At 44.4% G+C, this 24,753-nt stretch overlaps 1 protein-coding gene across 2 annotated transcripts in view; it reads right to left on the bottom strand.

The window, feature by feature from the left end:
* Lyn (LYN proto-oncogene, Src family tyrosine kinase) overlaps positions 1 to 23,268 on the bottom strand; it is a 146,249-nt gene extending 122,981 nt beyond the window's left edge. For both annotated transcript variants that reach the window (XM_069990751.1, XM_069990752.1), the window contains exon 1: positions 23,008 to 23,268. The gene's annotated coding sequence lies outside the window, so the exon portion shown is untranslated. The remainder of the gene's footprint in view (positions 1 to 23,007) is intronic.
* Positions 23,269 to 24,753: the final 1,485 nt, after the last annotated feature.

The following is a 24,753-nucleotide window of genomic DNA, read 5'->3' as shown; positions in this document are numbered from 1 at the left end:
CTCTGAAGTTCATTCAGATAATGGCTTCACTTTGATCAAAATTTAAGCTCATGTTAATGTTTAAATTTTCCACTTAAAGTCCACAAATTTGTTTGGGTTTTTTTTTTTTTCTTTCCAAAGTGTGGTCACAGTAAATTAGCACCAAGTTGGCCCAGCTGTGGGCTCTGTTGCTTTGGCTGCCTTCTGATTGGTGGTGTCTGAACTTTGGTCTTTCCAAGTCAGAGTGCCTGCATGTCAGGTTCTTACAGCTGTGGAACTCAGCCTGGCTACCAGATGTTGTGGGTTAAGTTCCAGCTCCACTCACAGAGCAATGTGACAGTAAGCAGGTTAACCAGCCTCTACTAATCTGAAAAGAGCAGGTAGTTATACCTATTTCAAAAAGCCAGCTGGCCACCAGTAGTTCATTTAGTGACTCAAGAGTCTGAGATCTGAGGATCATAGTTTGAAGCCAGACCAGGCAGAAAAAAATCCGCGAGGTATTTTCTTTTGGGGGGGGTCCGGTCGTGGGGCTTGAACTCTGGGCCTGGGCACTGTCCCTCAGCTTTTCAGCTCAAGGGTAGCGCTCTACCACTTGAGCCACAGTGCCACTTCTGGCTTTTTTCTTTTTGCTTATGTGGTGCTGAGGAATCGAACCCAGGGCCTCAGGCATGCAAGGCAAGTGCTCTACCACTGAGCCACCTTCCCAGCCCATCCATGAGATTTTATCTTCAATTAACAGAACGGGAAAAAAAGGCAGAAATGGAGCTATGGCTCAAGTGGTAGAGACTGTCTTAAGTAAAAAAGCTAAGGGGCAGCATCTAGTACTGGCATACACACACACACACACACACACACACACACACACACACACACACACACACACACACACACACACAAAGCCATTAGAAGGACTACATACACCAAAACTTGGCTAATGCTTAGAATAGTGAATTAATACAGGGAGTGGTCAATAAATATTGCCTGTGTCATATTTATGATTGGTCTTTCAGCATTCAATCAAAGTCAAGGTCATTTCCTCCAACATAGGACAGCTATGATTCTTGTAAAATAACTTTTCAAAGTTACAAAAATTACATGATTTTGGGAGTCAGGCTAATGAGTGATCCATCTACTTATTAATTAAATAAGCACCTCTGATTCCTTATCAATAACAAGATTGTCAATAACACACCTTCAAAGGCATTGGTCATTTAACAGAATACGCATTCATTAAATGATTACTTTGATTATCTTTTTCCATAAAAGTTAACTATGACTTATTATAGAAGTCTAACAAGTAATAACTGTTTGATGTCTGGCATCATTATAAAATTCTTTCAACTAAGGAAAAAACCTGTTTTCCTTTATGTCCCTAAACCAATCATATCCTGGTTCCTTTTTCTCCTTGGTTCCCTAAGGTTGTTCTTTCATCTGAAAAGATGGCATCACATGGCTCACTATCAGCTACTAGTCAGTACAGAAGGTCAAGGTTCAAGTGTCCTCAGACAGTTCATGATCCTCCTCAGGAGGATATAAGGCCTAAGAGGCAGGAATTTCCTTTCACTTCCTATAGGGACACAACAATACATGGAAAACAGATTGTCTGGGTGTGGGCTTCTCTTTGGTCCATCTTTGTTCATCCAAATACTCTTTCCCAATTTGCTTTTATGCTTTAGCAAACAATCCCATGCTCTCGCATGCATACAACTTCAGATGACCAAAACCTTTGCAGAAAAAAAGTATGTGAGATGCCATAGTGTTGTATGAGTGTAGTTCCATTGTTCCAGCTACTCTAGAGGCTGAGACGAGGAGTACCTGAACCTAGCAGTTAGACATGTCCTAGGCAGCATAGTAAGATCCTGTCCTTCTCCCCCTGAAAAAAAAAAGTAGCAGGATCATTTTCCAGTAATTTCCATAATTCACATGGAACAAGATCCTTAAAGACTCATATGATCTATGCCAGCATCAGTGTGTCATACCTGTAATCCTAGCTGCTTGGGAAACTGAGATTGGGAAGATTACAGTTTTAGACCACCCATGCGCAACAAATAAGCTCTTGAGACCCATTCTCATTCCTGTGCTATGTATTAGATGAATCAAGTAGTTACAGGCCAGGACAGGCAAGAAAAGTCCAAGAGACTCCATCTCCAGAAAGGGAAGCAGGATACAATGGCATGTGCCTGTAATCCCAGCAACCAGAGAAAGCCTAAAATAGACCGATCACAAGCATGCATGGACAAAGAGACCCTGTCTCAAAAATAACAATGAAGCCAGTGACCCATAATCCTAGCTACTCAGGAGGCTAAGATCTGAGGATCATGGTTCAAAGCCAGCCTGGGCAGAAATATCTGTAAGACTCTGATCTCCAATTAACCACCAAAAAGCTAGAAATGGAGTTGTGGCTCAAGTGTTAAAGTGTTAAAGCCAAAAAGCTCAGGGCCATTACCCAGGCCCTAAGCACGTGCACACATGCACACATGCACTTACACACACACACACATACACACACACACACACAAAACCAGGAAAAGTGGCTTAGTTGTGTCACAACACCACCACCCTAACAAGCAAGAGATCCTGAATTCAAATCCTACTAACTCACCAAAAAACTTTAAAAGCTGGGCATTGGTGGCTTATACATGTAATCCTAGCTACTCAGGAGGGTGAGATCTGAGGATCATGGTTCAAAGCCAGCCTGGGTAAGAAAGACTGTAAGACTTTTTCTCCAATTAAACACTAAAAAACTAGAAGTGATGTTATGGGTCAAAGTGGTAGAATGCTAGCCTTGAGCAAAAGAGCTCAGGGACAGTGCCCAGGCCCCACGTTCAAGTCCCAGGACCAAAAAAGAAGAAGGAAGAAGGAAGAAGGAAGAAGAAGCAGGAGGAGGAGGAAGAGAAGAAGAGGATGAAAAGAAGAAGAGGAAGAAGGAGAAGAAGGAGAAGAAGGAGAAGAAGGAGAAGAAGGAGAAGAAGAAGAAGAAGAAGAAGAAGAAGAAGAAGAAGAAGAAGAAGAAGAAGAAGAAGAAGAAGAAGAAGAAGAAGAAGAAGAAGAAGAAAGAAGAAAGAAGAAGAAGAAGAAGAAGAAGAAGAAGAAGAAGAAGAAGAAGAAGAAGAAGAAGAAGAAGAAGAAGAAGAAGAAATTCAATATATTATACAATGGTTACCTCTACACAATCAGAGAAACTTCCTAACAATGTGCCTACTATTAATGAACACATAATACATGGCTTCAGGGCTACAATGAGAAGCTGAGTGACTTACACAAGATCATCTATCTCTGGCAGTGAGACTTTGTGCCTCTAGATGTGGAGCTGTGTCCTATGGTCAGATCCTGTATCTGCTCCTACATGACACTGTCTCTTACAAAGAAGGGAACATCAAAGTACAAATCAGTCAACTACTGCCCCATCTACTCTTGTGAAAACCTCAAGAAGCTGCAGTTGTGTCTGTTCTATAAATGAGGGAACTGGGAATCAGAGATGTTTCCCCAAAGTAAGCCTGGAAAGTGGGGTACTGCTTTCATACTTATAGGAAGAGGTGGTGATACCCACAGCATTCCCCTTAGATAGAGCTGAGTTTTAGGAGTTGGGGTAGAGCTTAAAGGTAGAACACGTGCCTGGCATCAGCAAGGGCCTGAGTTCATCCTTAGCACTGCAAAACAACTTAAATTCCAGCTTTCCAAGGTTCCCTTTCAGTAAAGTTTATTCCAGGGATACTGCCTTCTATGATCTAGGAGGACCCTAATGGGAAAATATTTCATCTTTTCTAATCAAAGAGCTTCATTTGGTTGTTCTTTTTAGGAAAAGACTCAATAAGGATTTTCTTCCCCCAACAATATTCAGCTTTATTTTAAAAATTACATCAAATACCTCAAAATCCTGCAAAGTTAAATTAATAAAATTGGAAACAGTTCAGTCTGGGAAACATCAAAAGCTGTGTACAGAAAATGATTAAAAACAGTTGCCAGGAATTTCTCATGGAGACAGAAAGCTCATTAGTGGCAAGCTGGGAAAAAGGGATGCCAAGGTTGGGGAAAATGGGTAGTAACCCCTCATAGGCATAGGAGTTCTTTTGGCTGTGATGAAAATGGTCTAAAATTGACTGCTAATGTATGCAGGACTCTGAATGAAGTAAAAGCCACTGTGCTGCATACTTGAAATGGGCGAATTGTGTGTAATGTGAATTATATCTCAACAAAGCCATTATTGAGGAAGGAAAAAAGGTTCTATACAGCATGTTTCTATTAAAGTGACATGAAGGAAAAGACAAAATCATAGGATCAGAGAACAGAGCAGGTTGTTAGAACAGCATGTGCAGAGCACAAGGGAGTTTGGTGGGGGTGAACTATTCTGGATCCTTATTACTGTAGTATTAAACAAATCTATGCAAGTTCCAAAATTCATGACTTATAGAAAACTATTTTTTAAATTTTTTTGTCAGTCGTGGGGACTGAACTTTGGGCCTGGGTGCTGTCCCTCAGCTCTTCAGCTCAAGGCCAGCGCCCTACCACTTGAGCCACAGAGCCACTTCCAGCTTTTTCTGCTTATATGGTGCTGAGGAATCAAATCCAGGGCCTCATGCTTGCGAGGCAAGCACTCTACCACTGAGCCATCTTCCCAGCATCTAGAAAATTATTTTTAAGATATAGTCTTTCAGCCGGGCACTGGTGGCTCACGCCTGTAATCCTAGCTACTCAGGAGGCTGAGATCTGAGGATCGCGGTTCAAAGCCAGCCCGGGCAGGAGAGACTGTGAGACTCCTATCTCCAATAAACCACCAGAAAACCGGAAGTGGCGCTGTAGCTCAAGTGGTAGAGCGCTCGCCTTGAGCTGAAGAGCTGAGGGACAGCGCCCAGGCCCAGAGTTCAAGCCCCACGGCCGACAATAAAAAAAAAAAAAAGATATAGTCTTTCTATGTTTCCCATATTAATCTCAGACTCCCAGGTTCCTTACAAGTAGCTAGGATGTGCAGGCATGTGTCCCTGTCCTTGACTTGTCTATTGACATTGTAAAAGTAGATTTAAAAAAAAAAAAACTACTTTAAATCAGCTCTACTTTAATTTTAGTTTGTTATATGTTGCAAAATAAAAATGGTGTACTAATAACGTTAATAGCTATTCCGATGGCTCAGAGTTCTATGTCTCTTTAGTAAATTGCTAGAATAGCTGGAATTACATATGAAGTCATGAGTTTCCCATTTAAACAGAGAATGAACCAGGAAAGACTAGCGTGAGGAATGGCAACGAGCAGAAGGAATGGCAATGCAAACTGTGACCAGGCCTCCACTGTCTATTACATTCAAGTCCTATAGAACCACCAGTGAGGAAGTCAGAGGTCTAGTTGGCAGAAAATGGTAGCTGCTGACCTTAGCACTCCTTTTGTGTGTGCTGGTCCTCCCTTGAACTCAGGGCCTGGGCACTGGCCCTGAGCTTTTGTGCTCAAGGCTAGTGCTCTACCACTTGAGCCACAGCTCCATTTCTGGCATTTTGGTGATTAATTGGAGATTAAAGTCTCATGGACTTTTCTGTTCAGGCTGGCTTAAAACTGCAATCCTCAGATCTCAGCCTCCTGAATTGCTAGGATTACAGGCATGAGCCATAAGTGCACATTTTTTAACTTAGTAAGACTTACAAGAAGCATGTACTTTGAGCTGGGTGTTGGTAGCTAATATCTATAATCCTAGCTACTCAAAAGGCTGAAATCTGAGGAGCCTGGCTGGAAGCCAGACTGGGAAGAAAAAAAAATCATTAGACTTCATCTCCAATTAAGCAGCAAAAAGCTGTGCTAGAGGCATGGCCCAAGTGGTAGAGTGCCAGGAGAATGAGCAAGCTGAGACCTATACAGGACTCAGCATTCAAACACAGTCATATGAAAAAGGAGGAAAAATTCAAAGGGGTAACTTCTCTGAACATTTAAAATACTGTTTCTTGAAACAAACTCCAGGTAATGAAAACATGGGCTTTTTTGGTTGTTGTTGTTATTGTTGGTGGTGGTGATGTTTGTTTTTGCTTTTTTTTTTCTTTTATGGGAGGCAATAGAGGGGTGTAGAAAGGGACTAAGGAAGGGTGAACAAATGGAATTATGCTAGTCAGTATTCACTATATAGAAAATAACTTATGTAATTTGTGGACAGGGATTTGAGGGGGAAATTGGGGGAAAGTAAAGAGAGCGGTGACACTGTCCAGTAAAAGAAATATATTCATTACTTGACTTTTGAAATGATAATTACTCTGTACAGCACCTTAATAGTAATGAAAAAAACCACAGGCACACTAAAAGTATTGTGACCCTGGTTATTCAGGAGGGTGAGATCTGAGGATCATGGTTTGAAGCTAGCCTGGGCAGGAAAGTCCAAGAAACTCTAATCTCCAATTAACCACCCAAAAGCGGATAATAGAGCTGTGGCTCAAACCGTAGTATGCTAGTCTTGAACAAAACAACAGCATAGGGACAGTGCCCAGGCCCTGAGTTCCAGCTCTAGGACTGGCACATGCATGCATGTGTGTGCATGCACGCACGCACGTGCACACACACACACACACACACACACACACACACACACACACACACACACAATCTTCAGTATGGTGGTCTACTCCCATAATCCTAGCTGTTCAGCAGACCGAGGCAGGAGAATTGCTTAGGCCCAGGAGTTGGAGAACACAATTTGGGCTACACAGTGAGACTCGTCAAACAAAAAAACAATAACCTAAAGTGTGCAGTGAGCTAGACTCCTCAAAGAACTTGGAGGCATTTCTATGATATGGAAGGGCGTTCTCCAAATATCCATGTGTTAAAGGCTTGGTTCGCCACTGTTGTTGACAGTGGTGATAGTGTGAGGTACAGTAGACTGTTAGGAGGCTGGCCTTCTATGAGCTCCTCAGGTCAGCAGAGGAATGCTCATGAAGGTGATGGTGGGGCCTGGACTCTTCTTTCTCTGGGTTTCCTGGCTCTTGAGGTGACCCACTTGGTCCCCCATTCCCCTCTGCTATGATGTCCTGCCTCACCCAGGCTCAAAGCAATAGTGCCACTCCATCTTGGACGAGAAACTCCAAAACTAGAAGTTAAGAGATTTTATTTTCTATTTATAAGTTAATTACCACGGGTATTTTGCTATAGCAATGTGATATTCATGCAAGTGTACTACCTCATTCAATCTCTACAACAATGTGAACCAGACAGGCATCTGTAATTATGATTTTATGTAGCAGGAAACAAGTCCAGAAGGGCAAAAGTATTCAACACTGTGGACTAGAATTCCTGAATCTCTTTATAAACTATGACATCCCACTGTTCCTGAGACATCTAAAATTTACAAAGTAGAACACTCCTCATGGGCTATTTAGGTACCATTAGTACCTATTAGTACCACAGTTCCCATTCTTCACCGAGATAGGTAAGGAATCAGTCAAGTTATTACTCTTCTGATTCCCAGTGAAGGAACTTATTTTTTTCCTTTAGAAACTGCTCTGCTTAGGGCTGGGAAGGTGGCTCAGTGGTAGAGTGCTTGCCTTGCATGCATGAGGCCCTGGGTTCAATTCCCCAGCACCACAGAAGCAAAAAGAAAAAAAAAGCCAGAAGTGGCGCTGTGGCTCAAGTGGTAGAGCGCTAGCCTTGAGCTGAAGAGCTGAGGGACAGCGCCCAGACCCAGAGTTCAAGCCCCATGACCGGACACCCCCCCCCAAAAAAAAAAAAAAAAGAAAAAAGAAACTGCTCTGTTTGTTCAGATACTCTCTATCATCACAACAGACCCAACAGGAAAAATGCAGATGGTAAATATAAGCAACAGTGGCTGAAGAGTTGGGGACAAAGAGAAATGGAGGCTGATGGTGTAGACAGAAAAACCCCAGACTCAGAGTCTCCTCCTTGTCGCTTGCCTTGACTCAGACCTGAGGTTTTTTTCACACACAAAAAATTAGTTTCCTCAATATTTCACATGTTGTGCAGTCTCAGGCAGGTACTTCTGCCGCTATGTTCTTCCGATTTTGTGTAAAGCAAAATCTTAATACTCATCATGCTTTTGAAATGCTTTCACTTTCTGAGCGGGGAACCAGTGGCTCCTCTGTAACCATAGCTCCTCCAGAGGCGGGGAGCCAAAGTTCATGCCAGTCCAGGGAATAAAGTTCACAAGACCCCATCTTAACCACAGCTAGGCAGTGACACACACGGGCTATCCCAGCCACATGGGAGGATGCAATTGGTAGAATCTCAATTCCAGGACAAGAAGTTCAAAAGATCCTATCTCGAATTTTTTTTTTTAGTGTAAAGATGTTGTACAGAGGGGTTACAATTACACGAGTAAGGCAAGGAGTGCATCACTGTCGATCATTGTTACCCCTTCCCTTCCTTGTTGTTGTCCCACTATCCTTTCTCTCCCCCACCTCCCACACTCCTCCCCACCTCACTCCATTCCCCACCCCAACCCTGCCCAAAGGTGTAAAGTTCATTTTCCAATATAAAAGCTTGTCATAAAGACACAAATCTGTCATCATGACTACAACAGTAAATGTAAATAGGAAGATCAAGGTTAAGGGTAACCTAGGGGAAAAAAAGCAAAATCCTATCTCAAAAATAACCAAAGCAAAAAGAGCTGGAGGTGGGGTTCAAACAGTAATCTGCCTACCAAGCCCTGAGTTCAAACCTTAGTACTACAAAAAAACAAAACAAAACAAAACCAACGACTTTTAACTCTGTGTGTGTGTGTGTGTGTGTGTGTGTGTGTGTGTGTGTGTGTGCCAGTCTAACTTTTTGAGTATAGTTTTCCCTCTGAGAGATAGAGTTCCTCAGTCATGAGGAACTGGATCCAGGACTCCCTGTGAATTCCAAACCGTAGATCCTCAGGTCTGCTGTACTGCTGTATAAATGGTATGCAGAACTTAACATACATTATTTAATAAGTTGTTAGACTGTTTTGCTTAAGAAACGATGACCAAAAGGTAATCTCTATACGTGCAGTACAGGTGCAATTTAAAAAAAGTATTTTCAAATCCAAAGTTGGTTGAATCAGAGGACAGAGAACCCAAGAAAACTGGGGCTGACTTTATATATGGAACAATTCTGCTATTGAACGGCTATACTGAAAGCCATAGCCACTGCATATTCATGAGTAGTGAGGATCCAAGAAATGTTTTCTGAATGATGAATAAATAAAGCATTACTTCATGGATTAGCAAATTCTTCAGGTCAAAGTGTGCCCCCCTCTCTCCACCAACAAAAGCAAATATCAGAACAACATAGAGCGCAAGCTAAACAAACAGTCCAAAATAAAGGTGTTATGTTCCTTGCCACAGAAAAAGAGTGTTCCTTACCACGGAAAAAATTTCTTTAGTAAAATAGTTACTAAAGAACAGCCTCCCTGAGCTGGGCAGGTGAGAGCTCCCGGGGCCCATGTACAGACAGACAAAGTGTCACCTCACAGGTCTCAGCTGGCTGTGGCTCAGTGGAAACGGTCCTAGCTCACCCGCATATTTGCATTTATAAATTTACTTCTAAGTGAAGCCCTGGTAAGAAAACAAGCTATTTATGGTACATGTTAACTAATTTTACTCGTTAATGGGTAAATAAAAGGCATCTAAATAAGGCTTAGACAAGTGTGAGAAACACAACCCCTGAATGCCCAGAGCAAGAACCCCCTCTGGGACTGAATGATGGTCAGTCTCATGAACAAGAAATGCTGGCAGCAGCCAGACACACTGCCTGGAAGGCCGTTCACCTGTCAGTCCAACCAGGTTGGGGCTGCTTTTCAGTGCTTGCACTGTGCTGCGGGCAGCTGAAGGAAACCTGGATACAGAATGGCAGGTCCCTTTGAGAAGTCCTGTTGGGTGGACAATGAGCATGGTGGGAGCACTGGTCTGAATTCTCACCGGCAGGTGGTTATGGAGGGTCCTCATGGGCCAGACTTTTCTGTTCTCTGTACTACTCTGTGTGTGTGTGCGTGCGCGCACGCACGCACGCACATGTGCACAGTACTAGGGCATGAACTCAGCCTGGTCTCTGTCCTTTAGCTTTTTTGCTTAAAGATGATTCTCTTCCACTTGATACTTGCACATCATACTTAAAGTGTCACACTGGAAAAAAAAAACCTTTTAAAAAATCCTGTCAATAAGAAAGAAGGAAGGAAAGAAGGAAGGAAGGGAGGGAGGAAGGGAGGGAAAAAAATCTTAAATTTTTAAAGAAAGGAACTCCTCTCAAGGAGGGCATAGTACAGTAGCACACTCTTAAATCTCGGCACTGCAGAGGCTGAGGTTGGAGGACTCAGATTGAGGGCAGCCTGGGGTACAGAGAGTTTCTGTCAAAAAAAAAAAAAAGTTCCTTTGAAACCTAAGAATGAAAGCATTAAAATAATGAATGAATAAATAATGAAAATTTAAAAACAGTCAGGCTGGGGGTGCAGTTCAATGGCAGAGCATTTGCCTGGCATGTGGGAAACCCTGGGTTTGAGCTTGAACATTGCAAATTAATAATTAATAATAATAATAATAATAATAACTGGAATCGATGCGTAAACATCTAGAAATAGCAGTTTCATCAAGTTATAAAGCACATTTATAGAGCTATTTAGCCCCTTTTCTAAAGGCTCGATGGAGACCCTATGCTGACTGACCTCTAAGGATCGAGAAAGAGCGCCTACCCCACAGTGGGGCAGGCATCCTTAATTGTTGGTACCTTCTCATCCACCATCTCCACTTTGTAAATCCATCAATTCAGTTCTGATGCTCTCTCTCACATCACAGCAAATTCAACGTTTTGTCAATCCACAGGGTCTTGTATTGACTGAGATTGCAAAAGGCCTTGTCATGTGCCCTGGGCCAAAAGAATGAACACCAGTGTGCTTAATAAGGCAAATTCCTAAGCCAAAAGAAGGGCAAATATCCTCAAGACCGCCCCTATCTGTATGGCCATTAAAAAAAAAAGTGGTACAATTGTTTGAGAATCTCCTTCCTTGTTAAGGCTAATATTCTCAACATGTGAAAATGCTACCTTTGGCTTTCTGCAGCAATAGCTATTTGTTCCCACTTTTTGGTTACTGCAAAGATCTCGGCAATGATTCTGGAGCTATAAGCAATACTTCAGGCCCTGCTTTGAACTCTTTGGGATATACAACCAGAAATGGAATTATTGCATGATATATTTCTTCTATGTTTATTTTTTTGGAACGGCTATTCTGCTTTCCTCAGTGGCTGCACAATATTATATTCTTACCCACAGAGCACAGGAGTTCTAATTTCTCCCATCCTCCCATTAGTTGTTTGTAGGGGGAAAGTTCTTTATCGTGAGGGGCAAGGTCTTGCCATGTAGCTGGGACTACAGGCATAAAACATTATGCCTGGTTTGTTGGTTGAGATGGACCTTCACTTACTTTTTGCCGTGCCTGGACTTGATCCTCTGGATCAACTTCTATCTCTTGAGTAGTTGTGAATTTAGGCATGCACCACCATGTCTGATTTATAAATGTTATTTTCTAGTTCTCAATGAATCTCTGAGGAAGTCCTATTGAACCTCTCAATTAGTAATCCATCTATTCAAAGCAGTAAAAGAGGGCTCAAATGTCTTTTCACTCTTTGGCTACATCATAAAAGCCTTGTTACAAAAAAGTCTAACAAGAAATTGCCTGTGATGGAGAAAAAAAATGGCTTCTTGCTAAAAGGCTCAGTTGACACCCCTTAATTTTGCAGTAAAATTCATTCTTTTCAGCCAAGGACTCTCCAGGCCTAGCTGTCAAGCTTTATCACAGCTCCCAGATCGAGATCTGGTGATGTGAGGGTACCAGCTCTGCTGGCTCCCTGTGCATCCCACCCTTGCTCCTCACCAAGCTGGTCCTCACCACCAGGGTTTCCATATACATGGGCGCACTGTGCCTGACTCCCAAAAGTACTCAAGAGAGGTTGCCAAACCAAACACTAGACAGACTAGTGAATGCTTCTTTAAGAAACTGTTCTTGGGCCAGGAGCTGGTGGCTCACACCTGTATTCCTAGTTATTCAGGAGGCTGAGATCTGAGGATCATGGTTCAAAGCCAGCCTAGGAAAGAGACTCTTATCTCCAATTAACCCCCAGAAAACCAGTAGTAGAGCTATGGCTCACAATGGTAGGGCTCTAGCCTGGAACAAAAAAAAGCTTACAGACAGTGCCCAGGCCCCACAATCCACGACTGACACATACACAAAAAATTGTTCTTGGGCTGAGAGGGGATCAGGTGTCAAGTAGAAGCCCTGAGTTCAAACAAATAAGTAAATAAATTAGTAATGCAGATTCTCAAGCACCACCCAGAATGGACAAGAACTCTCTGAGGATGCACCTGAAAGGCTGTATTAAAAATGGATTATGACCCAGAGGGGAGGGAGAGAAAGAGAGAGACAGACAGACAGAGACAGAGATGGAGACAGAGGAAAGAAAGGAAAAGAGAGAAAGGAGGAAAAGGAGAGGGGGAGGGGAGAAGTAAGGGAGAGAGGGAGGGGGTGGGAGAGAAGGAAGAAGGAAAAGAGGGAGGGAGGGAAAAGGAAGGAAGGAAGGGAGGGAGGGAGGGAGGGAGGAAGGAAGGAAGGAAGGAAGGAAGGAAGGAAAAAGGGAGGGAGGGACAGAGGGAGAGAGGAAAGGGAGGAGGGAAGAGGGAGGATGGGGAGGAGGGAGAGAGGAAGTGAGGGAAAGGAAAAGGAGGAGGGAAGAGAAAAATGTCTTCAAACCAGGTGTAATGAATGGTGCACACCTGTAATCTCAGCACTCAGGAGTCTGAGACAGGATGATTACAAATTAAAGGCCAGCCTAGGTACTGAGAAAAACAGAAAAGAAAAAGAAATGTTCTATTTACAACATTCCTGGCCTGTCAGTGCTCTTAGGGCAGATCAACTTGCAGTTACACTTGGGCTTAGTACCCACAGGTTTCACATCTGTGGCTTCAACCCACCACTGAATAGAAAATATTTTGATTTAAAAAAAGCCAAGTGTGTACACTTATTTTAACATGAATCCCCTAAAATGCCATCTAACAACTGTTTATGCTTCACACTGAACTATAATTAATCTAGAGCTGATTCAGAGTATACTGGAGGATATGTACAGATCACATGCAAATACTGCTGCATTTTATAAAAGAGACTTGTGTCTTCCACAGTTTGGTCCCCTTCAGGAGGCCCAGAACTCAGCACTAAGGACAACTGGAAATCTAGGAGCATCCTTAAAGCCCTCTGACATCTACCTGCCTGCTAAAACTCTGGCTTCATTTCAGTGCTCTGCTACTGTTTGAAAATCCTATCTGATAAGTATTCTTTGAAAAATGAAGATGAAGGCTGGGGCTGTAGGCCAGCAGTAGAATACTTGCCTAGGATGCACATGACCCTGGGTTGGATCCCAGCATTGTGAAAAAATAAAATAAAGCCAGGTGTCGGTGGCTCACACCTATAATCCTAGCTACTCAGAAGGTCTGAAATCTGAGGATTATGGTTCAAAGCCAGCCCAGGCAGGGAAGTCCATGAGACTCCTATCTTCGGTAAACCATTAGAAAATCAGAAGTGGCACTGTGGCTCAGGTGGTAGAGCACTTGCCTTGAGCTGAAGAGCTCAGGGACAGCACCCAAGCCCAGAGTTCAAGCCCCATGACTGACAAAAAATAAAAATAAAAAAATAAACTAAAAAGGTAGTTAATATGATCAAAGTTCATTATATACATACATGAAAATGGCTTAATGTAACCCATTAAAATAGCATTTAAAAATATATGAATAACTCATTCAAAAAAGCGCAAAACAATAATTTTTTTTTAAAAAGCAAGCCAGACACCTGTGGCTCACACCTATAATCCTAGCTACTCAAGATGCTGAGATCTGAGGCTTACAGTTCAAAGCCAGCCAGGGCAGGAAAGTCTGTGAGACTTTTATCTCCAATAAACCACCAGAAAAACCAGAAGTGGCGCTGCGGCTCAAGTGGTAGAGCTCTAGCCTTGAGCTGAAGAGTGCAGGAACAGCACTGGGGCCCAGAATTCAAGTCCCATGACTGACAAAAAAAAAAAAAAGCACAAAAGAAAAAAGTTAGTATCCACCCTTTCACCCAGAAATAATCACTATTAAGACTTTGGGATTTAAAAAAAAATTGATATGTATTGTTTACACAGGATATATTGTACATATGAAAATTTTCTTCCAGAAACAGGGTTCTACTGCCTACCTGCCTTTGTTCAACTTTGAAAATCACCTTTTTCATATTAGGATATGGAATTCCATACTCCTTTTAAGATTTCTATGGGGTATTCCATTGTATGGATGCATCTCAATCTGCATTTGTTATTGTAATTTTAGAGGTGACATACAGTGTGGTTATACTTACATACATCAAGTAATAAATACATTTCCTTTTGTACAGTGTCATCTGTTCCCTCATTCTCGTCCATTCCCTCCCTCCTATCTCCACCCATGAGTTGTATAGTTCACTTTCATCAATGTCCAGTGCACTCCACTACTGCACTTTTTCCTCAGATTCATGATCTCCCACAGATGTACACATGAATACACTGTATATAAGGTAAGAATACAAAGTCATCAGAAAAAGAAAAAATAAATTAAGAAAAAAGTCCTTTGTTTCCATATCATTGGAGTTCATTTGAGGGTGTGTGTGTGTGTGTGTGTGTGTGTGTGTGTGTGTGTGTGTGTGTGTGTGTGTGTGTGTGTGTGTGTGTGTGTGTGTGTGTGTGTCTGTCTGTCTGTCTGTCTGTCTGTCTGTCTGTCTGTCTGTCTGTCTGTCTGTCTGTCTGTATGGAGAAGCGCATGGGTTCAATTTGCAGTTTTTGTTTTGTGTTTTTGTTTTGAGACAGTCTGACTATGTTGCTCAGGATGGCTCAGAACTCCTGAGTTCAAATAATCCTCCTGCTACAACTTCCCAAGTAGCTGGGATGATAGGCCTGCCTCACAGCACTCAGTTTGATCTGTATTTGTTTAATAGACTTCCCACCTTTACTAGGCTTATGGAATTGCTGGCCCTTCTGTGCATTTTAGGGCCCGATGGTGGCATGAGGTAGACCCACAGGCTACTCCAGATCCCAGCAATCCAGAAGGGACTTCTTTCTGCACTAGCTTTCAGTGACTTATTTTTTTTTTTCAGTGACTTATTTTGTTTTGGTTTGTTTTTTGCATGCACACAAATGTATATTGGAGCACAAGCAAAGTATGTATCTTGATAGAGGTTTTGGTCAAAGGAGTTTTGATAATCATTGTTTTTATCCTAAGAACTAAAAAACAAACAAACAAACACAATAAGCCCTAAATGATTGTGGTCAGGATTATACCCTTACCAGACTGTATAAACATTAAATAATTTCAAATTGTCTACTTAGAGTTTCTCAATGGTTTCTAAGATGGCCAGTTTCAAACTGGACATTTTTCTGTGGCTGGCAAAATAAGTGCAGCAGCAGTGGGCTTTTTCTGAGAAGGATCTGTACTAAGGAAGATTCACCTCCTGTCTATTCCCCCTTCCTAGAAAAGCATGAACAGTGGCTGAGGGCTGGAAGGTCCGGGAGGGAAGCATCACTGTGTGATGGGGGCTGGCGGGAGGATGTATGAAGCCACAGGCAAATGATGGTCTGTGGAGGACAGGGAGGGGAGTAGAACTTGCTACTGCCTCCTCCCTCTGTAATGTTTTGCTCTCAGTGACACCCTTCTTCCCTCCCACCCCCACCCCGTGGAAAGCAGAAGTGGTCCTCCCTCATCTCCAAGAGGCCTCTGGAGACCAGTTTCACCTTTCCCCTCCTCCTAGTAGGGGTTAACATTTACAGGAAGCCTGGGCCACTCACTCAACCCAAACAGTAAGTGGCCAACTAGCTTCAGGTGGAGGCAAAGTGGACACATCCCACTCTGCAAGCCCGCTAGAGACTCCCCAGCCCCCAAGACAGGCCCAATGACACCAGTATAGCTCCCACCAGGTTAGGAGTTAAATCCAGAGAGAGGAAGGAGGGAACTAGACATCTTGTTTGCAAGGAGCTTCCCATTTGTGTGGTTGGTGTCAATAAAGGATGCTCATGGACAGGTGGGCATGCGGGCAGCAAGGGCAAGACATTTGTCTCTGTCTGAACCATGAACTGGAAAAAAGGGAAATGAGACAAACCAAACAACTCTCTAAGCTCTACACACTTGAAGGCTTCTTCCCCAATATGGTAAACTCAACAAAAGCAGGGCCTAGACTGTTAGGAAACTGCCACTCAAGTGGAAGGTGTGATTTTCCCCTCCATTGTGTAGTTATACAAGATATCATTAACATCACTCAGGGAATCTTGGTGTTCTGAACAATAGATACAGTTATAGGAAGATAATGGTCATCTCTGTACATAACTGGTCCACTTACATCATGTCACTTCCTTAACTCAGCAGTGATGGATCATTCCTGTAGTGTTAGCAACTCAGGAGGCTAAGATCAAAGGACTGTGATTCAAAGTCAGCTTGAGCAGAAAGTCCATGACACTTACTTTCAACTAACCACCAAACAGCTAGAAGCGGAGGTTTGACTCAAGAGGTAGAGTGCCAGCCTTGAACAATAAAACTAAGGGATAGCTGTGGCTCAAATAGTAGATTGCCAGCCTTGAACAATAAAACAACACCAGCTGGGTGTTGGTGCCTCACACCTGTAATCCTAGCTACACAGAAGGCTGAGATCTGAGGATCATGGTTCAAAGCCAGCCAGGGCAGGGAGTCCATGAGGCTCTCACCACCAATAAACGACTAGAAAACCGAAAGTGGCACTGTGGCTCAAGTGGTAGAGTGCTAGCCTTGAGCTAAAGAGCTGAGGGACAGCACGCAGGCTCAGAGTCCAAGCCCCATGACCAAAAAAAAAAAACTTACAAGACTCCATCTCTACCAATGTCTGGGTCTGGTGGTACATTCCTGTTACCCCAACTACGAGGGAAGCACAAGTTGGAGAATCATAGTCCAGGCTAGTTCCAGAATACAGTGAGATCATGTCTCAAGAACTTGAACTTGGCAAGCAAGCACAAGGCCCTGAGTTCAAACTCCAGGACCACCAAAAAAGAAAAATTAGCACTATATAGGTAAAAAGTTGAAAAGGAAGTCAGAGAAGGAGCATTAAAGTTTTGAGGGTTGATAAAACACAGTACAATAAACAACATTTTTGGAGAATTCTAAACCCAGAAAATAATGCATCCTGGCTATACAAACAACTTTCAAGAAATAGTTTTGTGACAAATAACAAATGTTGAAAGCTTATCAGCAAGAGAAAATGAAATAGCGAACAGAAACAAAGAAAAGTCCCAAGAATAAACAATAAAAGCTATTATAGGACCTTGCGCTTGTCAGCATGGATGAGGCCTTTCGATTTAATTATTTAAACTTGTTCTTCTTAATGACAACAGAGCCCTTTAGTTAACTTCAACCACAGATGAGAGAAGGTCCAAGTCCACCTGGTGTGTCCCAAACACTGCTAATCCTTCCACTGGCCGGTGTCCATGTCATTTTCTACACGGGGATATCTCCCTCCAAAATGGGAACTTACTCAAAATAGATTTTAGAAATGATGATAGAAAGCGCTCAAAGTTTCACAACATAAGTACCAGGAAATCAGGCAGCTGTAAGAAATATTTCAGTGTTTCTGACTGGAAAAAAATATACTTCCTTTTCTGTGTGCCTTCTTCATTATTAACCTTAGAAGATGGGGGGTGATGCTTGCCTATTATAGGAAGGTTGACTGACAATGGGGGCTGGTACAGAGAAAGTGTAGGCTCCATCCTATGGGCTCTGTCTACTAACTTCATATTTTCACCTTGAATGATGCTCTTTTTTTTAATAAATTTTTTTCTTGTGAAAATACTGTACAGAGGGGTTAGTTACATGAGCAAGGTAATGAGTACATTTCCTATCAAGCATTGTTGCCTCCTTCGTTTTTCCCCTACCATCCTTTTTCTCTCACCTCCTCAACTACACTCCATCCCCCCCCCTTCCCCAATGCCTAAATTGTAAAGTTTGTTTTTCGACATAACATCTTGTACATCTCATTGTTGCAGTGGGTCAACCTGTATCCCTATTTAAACATTTCGTTTTTCCCTTTCCTTCCCCAAATTATACCAACATCAAATACAGTGAAAACAGGAGTTATATTGTGGGGGAGGGACATACAAAGCAACAAAAAAAAATCACGTGGTACCTTATAAATACGTTAGAAACAATAGCAAAAAAGAAAAAAAACCACTTGTGTCCCTATCTTGGGGTTCATTTCACTTAACATCAACTTATCTGACCTTTTCTGCTTGACTCAGACATATACTAGTTATTGCAAACAAGGGCAACCATGGGACCTACGTTTCTTTGGGCCTGGCTTACTTCACTTAATATAATTTTTTCCAAGTCTTTCCATTTCCTAACAAATGGGGTGATGTCATTCTTTCTGATGGAGGCATAGAATTCCATTGTGTATATATACTACATTTTCTTGATCCATGCATCTACTGAGGGGCATCTGGGTTGGTTCCAAATCTTAGCTATGGTAAATAATGCTACAATAAACATAGTTGTGCTGGTAGCTAATTTAGTATGGTCTTGTTTGTGATCATTTGGGTAAATGCCCAAAAGTGGGATTGCTGGATCATAGAGGAGGTCATGTTAAATACCCCAATAACAAATCCTCAAAGAAACAACTGCCCGATAAATAAGTTGGCTAAAGACTTAAAGAGAAACTTCTCTGAAGAGGAAAGAAGAATGGCCAATAGACACATGAAGAAATGCTCAACCTCTCTAGCCATAAAAGAAATGCAAATCAAAACAACATTGAGATTCCACCTCACCCCAGTTAGAATGGCTATAATCAAGAACTCTAATAACAACAGATGCTGGAGGGGATGTGAACAGAAGCGAACCCTACTGCATTGGTGGTGGAAGTGTAAACCTGTTCAACCACTTTGGAAAATAGTATGGAGGTTCCTCAAAAGACTCCATATTGAATGATGCTCTTATTGCTAAAACTAACCATAAAGCTATGGGCCATGGCACACACCTGTAACTGTAGCTACTCAGAAGGCTGAAATCTGAAGACTGCAGTTCAAAGCCATCTAGGACATGAAAATCCATGAGGTTCTTATCTCCAGTTAATGAGCAGAAAACTGGAATTGGAGCTGTGGCTCAAAGTGGTAGAGTTCTTGTCTTGAGTGGAAAAAAGCTCAGGAACAATGCCCAGGCCCTGAGTTCAATCCCACAACTGAAAAAAAAAAATACAAAAGAAGTATGGTAGGCTGGGCTGGGAAGGTGTCTCAGTAGTAGAATGCTTGCCTCACATGCATGAGGCCCTGGGTTGGATTCCTCAGCACCACATAAGCAGAAAAAGCCAGAAGTAGGCTGTGGCTTAAGTGATAGAGTGCTAGCCTGGAGCTGAAGAGCTGAGGGACAGCACCCAGGTCCAGAGTTCAGGCCCCATGACGGACCAAAAAACAAAACAAAAAACAACAACAAAAATCCAAGTATGAAGGCTTCACAAGAGACACATCTAGCAGAAGTATAGGGAGTCATTTGCCAATTATCCCTAGGACACTTTGGTGCCAACCAATAAGCACCTAAGCGACCATGAAGACAGTTACTAAAGCCTCTCTGATTGCCACCATATAAGTGTCCCTCTAGGAAGTGGCGCTGTGGCTCTAGCGGTAGAGTGCTCATCTTGAGCTGAAGAGCTGAGGGATAGCACCCAAGCTCAGAGTTCAAGCCCCACGACTGACCAAAAAAAAAAAAAAGTGTCCCTGTAGTTTAGTAACCCATCTTCAAGAGGAAGCAGTGTTGAAAAACCACAGAAATGTTAGGCACTGTTGGCTCATGCCTATAATCCTAGCTACTCAGGAGGTTGAGATCTAAGGATCAAGGTTCAAAGTCAGTCGAGTCCAAGAGATGCTTATCTCTAATAACCACCAAAAAAGCCAAAAGTAGAAGTGCAGCTCAAGTGGTAAAGCACCATACTTGAGGGACTGGGAAGGTGGCTCAGTGGTACAGTGCTTGCCTTGCATGCCTGAGGCCCTGGGTTCGATTCCTCAGAACCACATAAGCAAAAAGAAAAAAAAAGCCGGTAGTGGCTCTGTGGCTCAAGTGGTAGAGCTCTAGCCTTGAGCTGAAGAGCTGAGGGACAGTGCCCAGGCCCAGAGTTCAGGCCCCAAAACAGGACCCCCCCCCCAAAAAAAGAAATGTATTTCTATAGCTTAGATGCCCAGCTTGAGGAACATCTGCTACATCTTGAGCAGTAAGCCTCTTATTCCAGACAGGTACAAAGTAATTTCAAAATCAACTCCAAGATTTCTCTATTTCTAAATAATAATACACATTATCATATTTGCTTTTAAGTGATTGAGGGCCTACTTCAGGTGCAAAGGTAGACAAGTGCAGCCATCTAGCAAGCATTGCTATTAGTGTCATTTTATAGTATGCTGCCACCATACCCATGCTGCCACCTAATCTGTGATCTCAGACTAGCCCTTGAATCTCTGTATCTGCTACTGCTTATCCTGCAGGTAGCATGATAGGTTCAGAGGAGGTTGGGATTCAGGATACAGAAACCCTGGGCAAGCAAAATGTATAATGTCATCATTGTCAAGAACTGTCCAGGAAAGAACCAAGGTTGTCTCTGCAGTCAATGTGTCATTGACCAGTGTCCTAATGATGGACTGTGGTGACTCTTCAGTGTGGGCACTCATCCAGGCATCATAGTGAGCCCTCCCCTCCATACCAGCGAGCTATGACAATGTTACACTGTACTTTCAGTTATAAAACTAATATATGTGTAAAATTTATATACGATCATATACCTTCATTGTGTTGTTACAACTCTAGATTCATGGCAAATAACTACACTCTCAGATATCTGGGTGATGTATTTCAGAAAACAAATATAGGTGGAACTAAAAGGCTAGACCACTAAGCTGGACCACTTTTCTGCTGATAAGAGGCCATTAGAAGTGGTAGGGAATACGACATGACAAACATAACATTTACAACACCAAAGACTTTTCAGATGCAGAGAAGCCAAATACATAGGAAACATCTTACCACTCACCATCAAGCCCTGTTCCACTGGCTCAAACCAAAGACTGGGCCAGAGCAAGATTTCCATTTAGAACACTAGAGATAGTCAACATCCCTCCCATTCTTACCACAGACAGAAAGGGTAGACAGAAAGGGCTGGTAGGCTGCCCTACTGGACCAGCCCTGCTTCTCCACCTCCGGATGACCTTGGCTGGCTTTTTTTTTTTTCTTTCTTCCAAGTAATCCCCACCTAGAACCCTCCAAGCACCAAGCTCTCATTTGCCATACTGTTGACATGTCCTGTCACTTCCACCACAATGACACATCATAATAACACAACTTATTTCCATGAAGGAAATGTTGGCTAATTAAATTGCCCAAGTGGCTTCTTCCAAATATCAGCTTTGGTAAATGGTGAAGAAACCAAAGCAGAATTCAGGTATATGTGTTGTCTGTTCCTTCATATCCACTTTCACTCATGAACAGGATCACCCCATTTATAGCCAAAAAGATCCTTCAGACACAAAAGGCTCTTGTAATCCAATTAAATTCCTTCCAGCCTCACAATATCTCATCTCCAACTGAGAACTTGCTGGATCCCAGCCTTCCTATGGAGCTTCTCTTCGCTTAGAACGCTTAGAACGACTTAGCTCCAACACCCTGGGCAGAGTCTGCTTTCCTCAGCTATGCCCTAGGTTACTGTGGTGTTCCCCCTCCCCCCCAGACCACCCCTGCAGTTCTCTGGGGAGAGAACCAAGCCAGAGACAGGGATGTTCCATGGCTAGTTGTTAGGGTTCCAGGGACCCATTGAATCTTGGGGCCTGCTGTGGGGCTGCAAATCACTCATGCATGTTGGGTGGCTACCTCGGACAAACTGTCGTACCTTTAACACCACCAAACTGCAGAGTTCGTTGCCCTAAAAAAATAACATCGTTTGCGGAAAAGCAAGTGTGCCTAGGAGTTTTCTTGGGTACTGGGCAAGCCCAGGGAGGTAGGAATACTCTCTAAATCGAGGAAATAGAACAACGGGGAATCTCAATAAGGGGGACCCCTTCACACAGCTGGAAGACTGCAGGACTAGGTTCCAACTTGGGTTTCTGAGGGAGGCAAAGAGATACGTGGATTGAAATATGGAACACACACACTTACACTTCACACACACACACACACACACACACACACACACACGCTTCACACACAGGCGGGGGGGGGGGAGGCGGGGGTGTCAAGCAAACAAGTGCGCAGCGCCGTGGTACTAATGAAAAGGAACATCACGAACGCTCGGACGGAGAAGCCGCCGCAGTGAAGTCGGTGAAGATCAGGCAGGAAAGGGGGAACCGGCGCGTCGGCCCTTCCCCCACCGCGAGGGAAGGCAACCCCTGAATTCTTAAAATAACTCTCGCTTCCTCTTGGCCCAGGCATCTGACCGCTCGCTGCGCGGCAGGCACCGAGGGGCCCGGCTCTGCGGGAGGGTGCGCCCCGGCCTCGGCCGCAGCCCCCGGACGCCACCCTCCCTCCCCAGCGCCGCCCAGGGGGCAGCGGTCCGTCCGCGGGTTTGGGAAAGGCCGGGGACGAACCCTGCTCGCCGTCTCCGGGGGCCCAGAGGGGCGATCAGATTGCTCCATTCGAGAAGTCCCCTCCGGGACGGCCGCGCGCGCGCGCGCTCCTCCAGACTGGAGCTCCTCCAGGGGTGCCCGGGGCGGGGGAGGAACCGGGGCAGCGGCCGGGGACAGCCGTCGACCTCGGCGAAGGCGCGGAGCGCCCACCCCGCACCCGCACCCCCCGCCACGCCCCTGCCCGCCCGGCTGCGGACACCTGCGGAGCTCCCGCCCCGCGCCCCCGTTGCTCCCCGGGGCCAGTCACCCCAGGCTAAAGGCTTTGGGGTGCTTCCACCGCTGGCAAGCGGCTCACGATCGCGGCTGCGGCGGTGGCCCCGAATCCCGAGCCAACCCCCACGACCCTGGGCTCCAGCCGAGGGCGGAGACGGGGTCCCCGCCCGGTCCTCCCCGGAGCCCGCGCCACCTCCTCCGGCTCACACTCGGCACTCACCCGCTCGCCGTGAAAGTTTCGGGGCGGTGGTGGCGGAACTCCACGGTGACTTGAATTCACAGCTGGAGGCGCGACGGGACAGCCCAGAGGGGCCCTCCTGGGAAGGGAATGCGGATCGGGGCGGTGGTGGGGCCGGGGGGTGCGGGCTGGAGGCCGGAGGTGGCGGCTGCCCCGCCTGCCGCGGGCTGGAGGCTGCAGCGCGGCGGGCCGGGAGGCGCCAGGGCCGGGAGCGGGCGAGCGGCGGCGCGGCCCGGCGCGGTGGGAGAGGAACTGGCTGTCGCTGGGCTCCACCGAGAGGTCCCAGCTACTTCCTGGTGCTCGGATTTGCATACTGCGCCCAGAGGGCGGGGAAGTGACCGTTTGATTCTTGTCCAAGGTTTGGTATTTGGTGTGGCCCTCGTTTAGGGCCTGGCAAGCTGAGAAACCTGGCGAGCTAGCGTGCAAGGTGAGAAAGTCAGACAACCCGGGGTCCAGCCTTGCACCCGCGGGAATCCACGGAGGCTTTCTTGGGGGTTCAGAGGAACAAGGGAACTTCATTCTTTCCTGTGTTCGAACTCCTTAAGGTGCTCGAACTGGGACGACCCAATGCCAGAAACGCAGCCCGGGCTGAGTGGGTGCTCAGGGGCGCATTGCATTTGTAATCAATAGGGAATCGGTACCTTAATTAAAGGTGTACACCACAGACGCTCAGGACATTCGTTGGAGTTGTTAGGATATTGGTGGAATTTCAAGTCCCTAGAAAGAACTCCGTTTCTCAATGCCTCAGTTTCCTCCCAGGAAAATGGAGACTGATGAGGGCTCACACCGCTTAGCAAGTGGTGACGGTGGCTGTTCCTAATTTCTTCCTACCATCTCTGCAACCCTGCATATAGCATGTTTGACGGATAGCAAAAATCTAACCAGTGCTTATCCAAAGATTGCAAGTTCAAGCTCGGGTTTCAACTTGATAAATGCCACTTGCACATCCCAAGTCTAAGTAAGACCTATCTTAGTCCCTGGGGATGCCCTCATGTTCCAACCTGTCTTTGTTTCCTGTGATCTCAGCTTTGTAGTAGGCTGTGGGTTTTATGAAGAAAGGAATAAGGCACTGCCCAAGATTAGGTCTTTGCATCAGTAAAGCCTGATAAGACCAGACACCGTTCTAAACATTTGCTTTCTTTTTACTAACACTGTTCTTAAGAGCCAGATGCTGTTGGCTTATACCTGTAACCCCAACTATTCAAGAGGCTGAAGTCTGGGGGATAGTGGTTCAAAGCCAGCCTAGGCAGGAAAGCCCATGAGATTCTTATCTTCAATTAAACACACCAAAAAAGTGGAAGTGGAGGTATGGTTCAAGAGTTAGCACACCAACCTTGAGGGGACAATTCAAACAAGAGCACAAGGCTCTGAATTTGAGCCCTAGTACCAGGACAAAACAGACAAAAAGAAAAATTCTTGTCTTGTCTCAGTCACATACCATACAACTGGTGTAAATAGCCCCTTTGTAACTAAACCTGCTACAGCAGTCATTTGTTGTTTGTTTTTGTTTTTTTTTTATTGTGAAAATACTGTACAGAGGGGTTACAATTACATGGGCAAGATAATGAGTACATTTCTTATCAACATTGTAGCCTCCTCCTTTGTTTCCCCTTCCCATCCCCCACCTTCCCCAACTCTCCTCCCCCCCCCTACCAAAGTTGTAAAGTTCCTTTTAGACATAACGACTTGTACCTCTCATTGTTGCAATGGGTCCACCTGTATCCCTAG

The sequence above is a fragment of the Dipodomys merriami genome, unplaced genomic scaffold (assembly GCF_024711535.1).
Source record: "Dipodomys merriami isolate MVZ:Mamm:240054 unplaced genomic scaffold, mDipMer1.0.p SCAF_4, whole genome shotgun sequence".
NCBI lineage: Eukaryota > Metazoa > Chordata > Mammalia > Rodentia > Heteromyidae > Dipodomys > Dipodomys merriami.
Note: the sequence above shows the minus strand (reverse complement) of the source record. Positions and strands in the feature narration are given on the sequence as shown.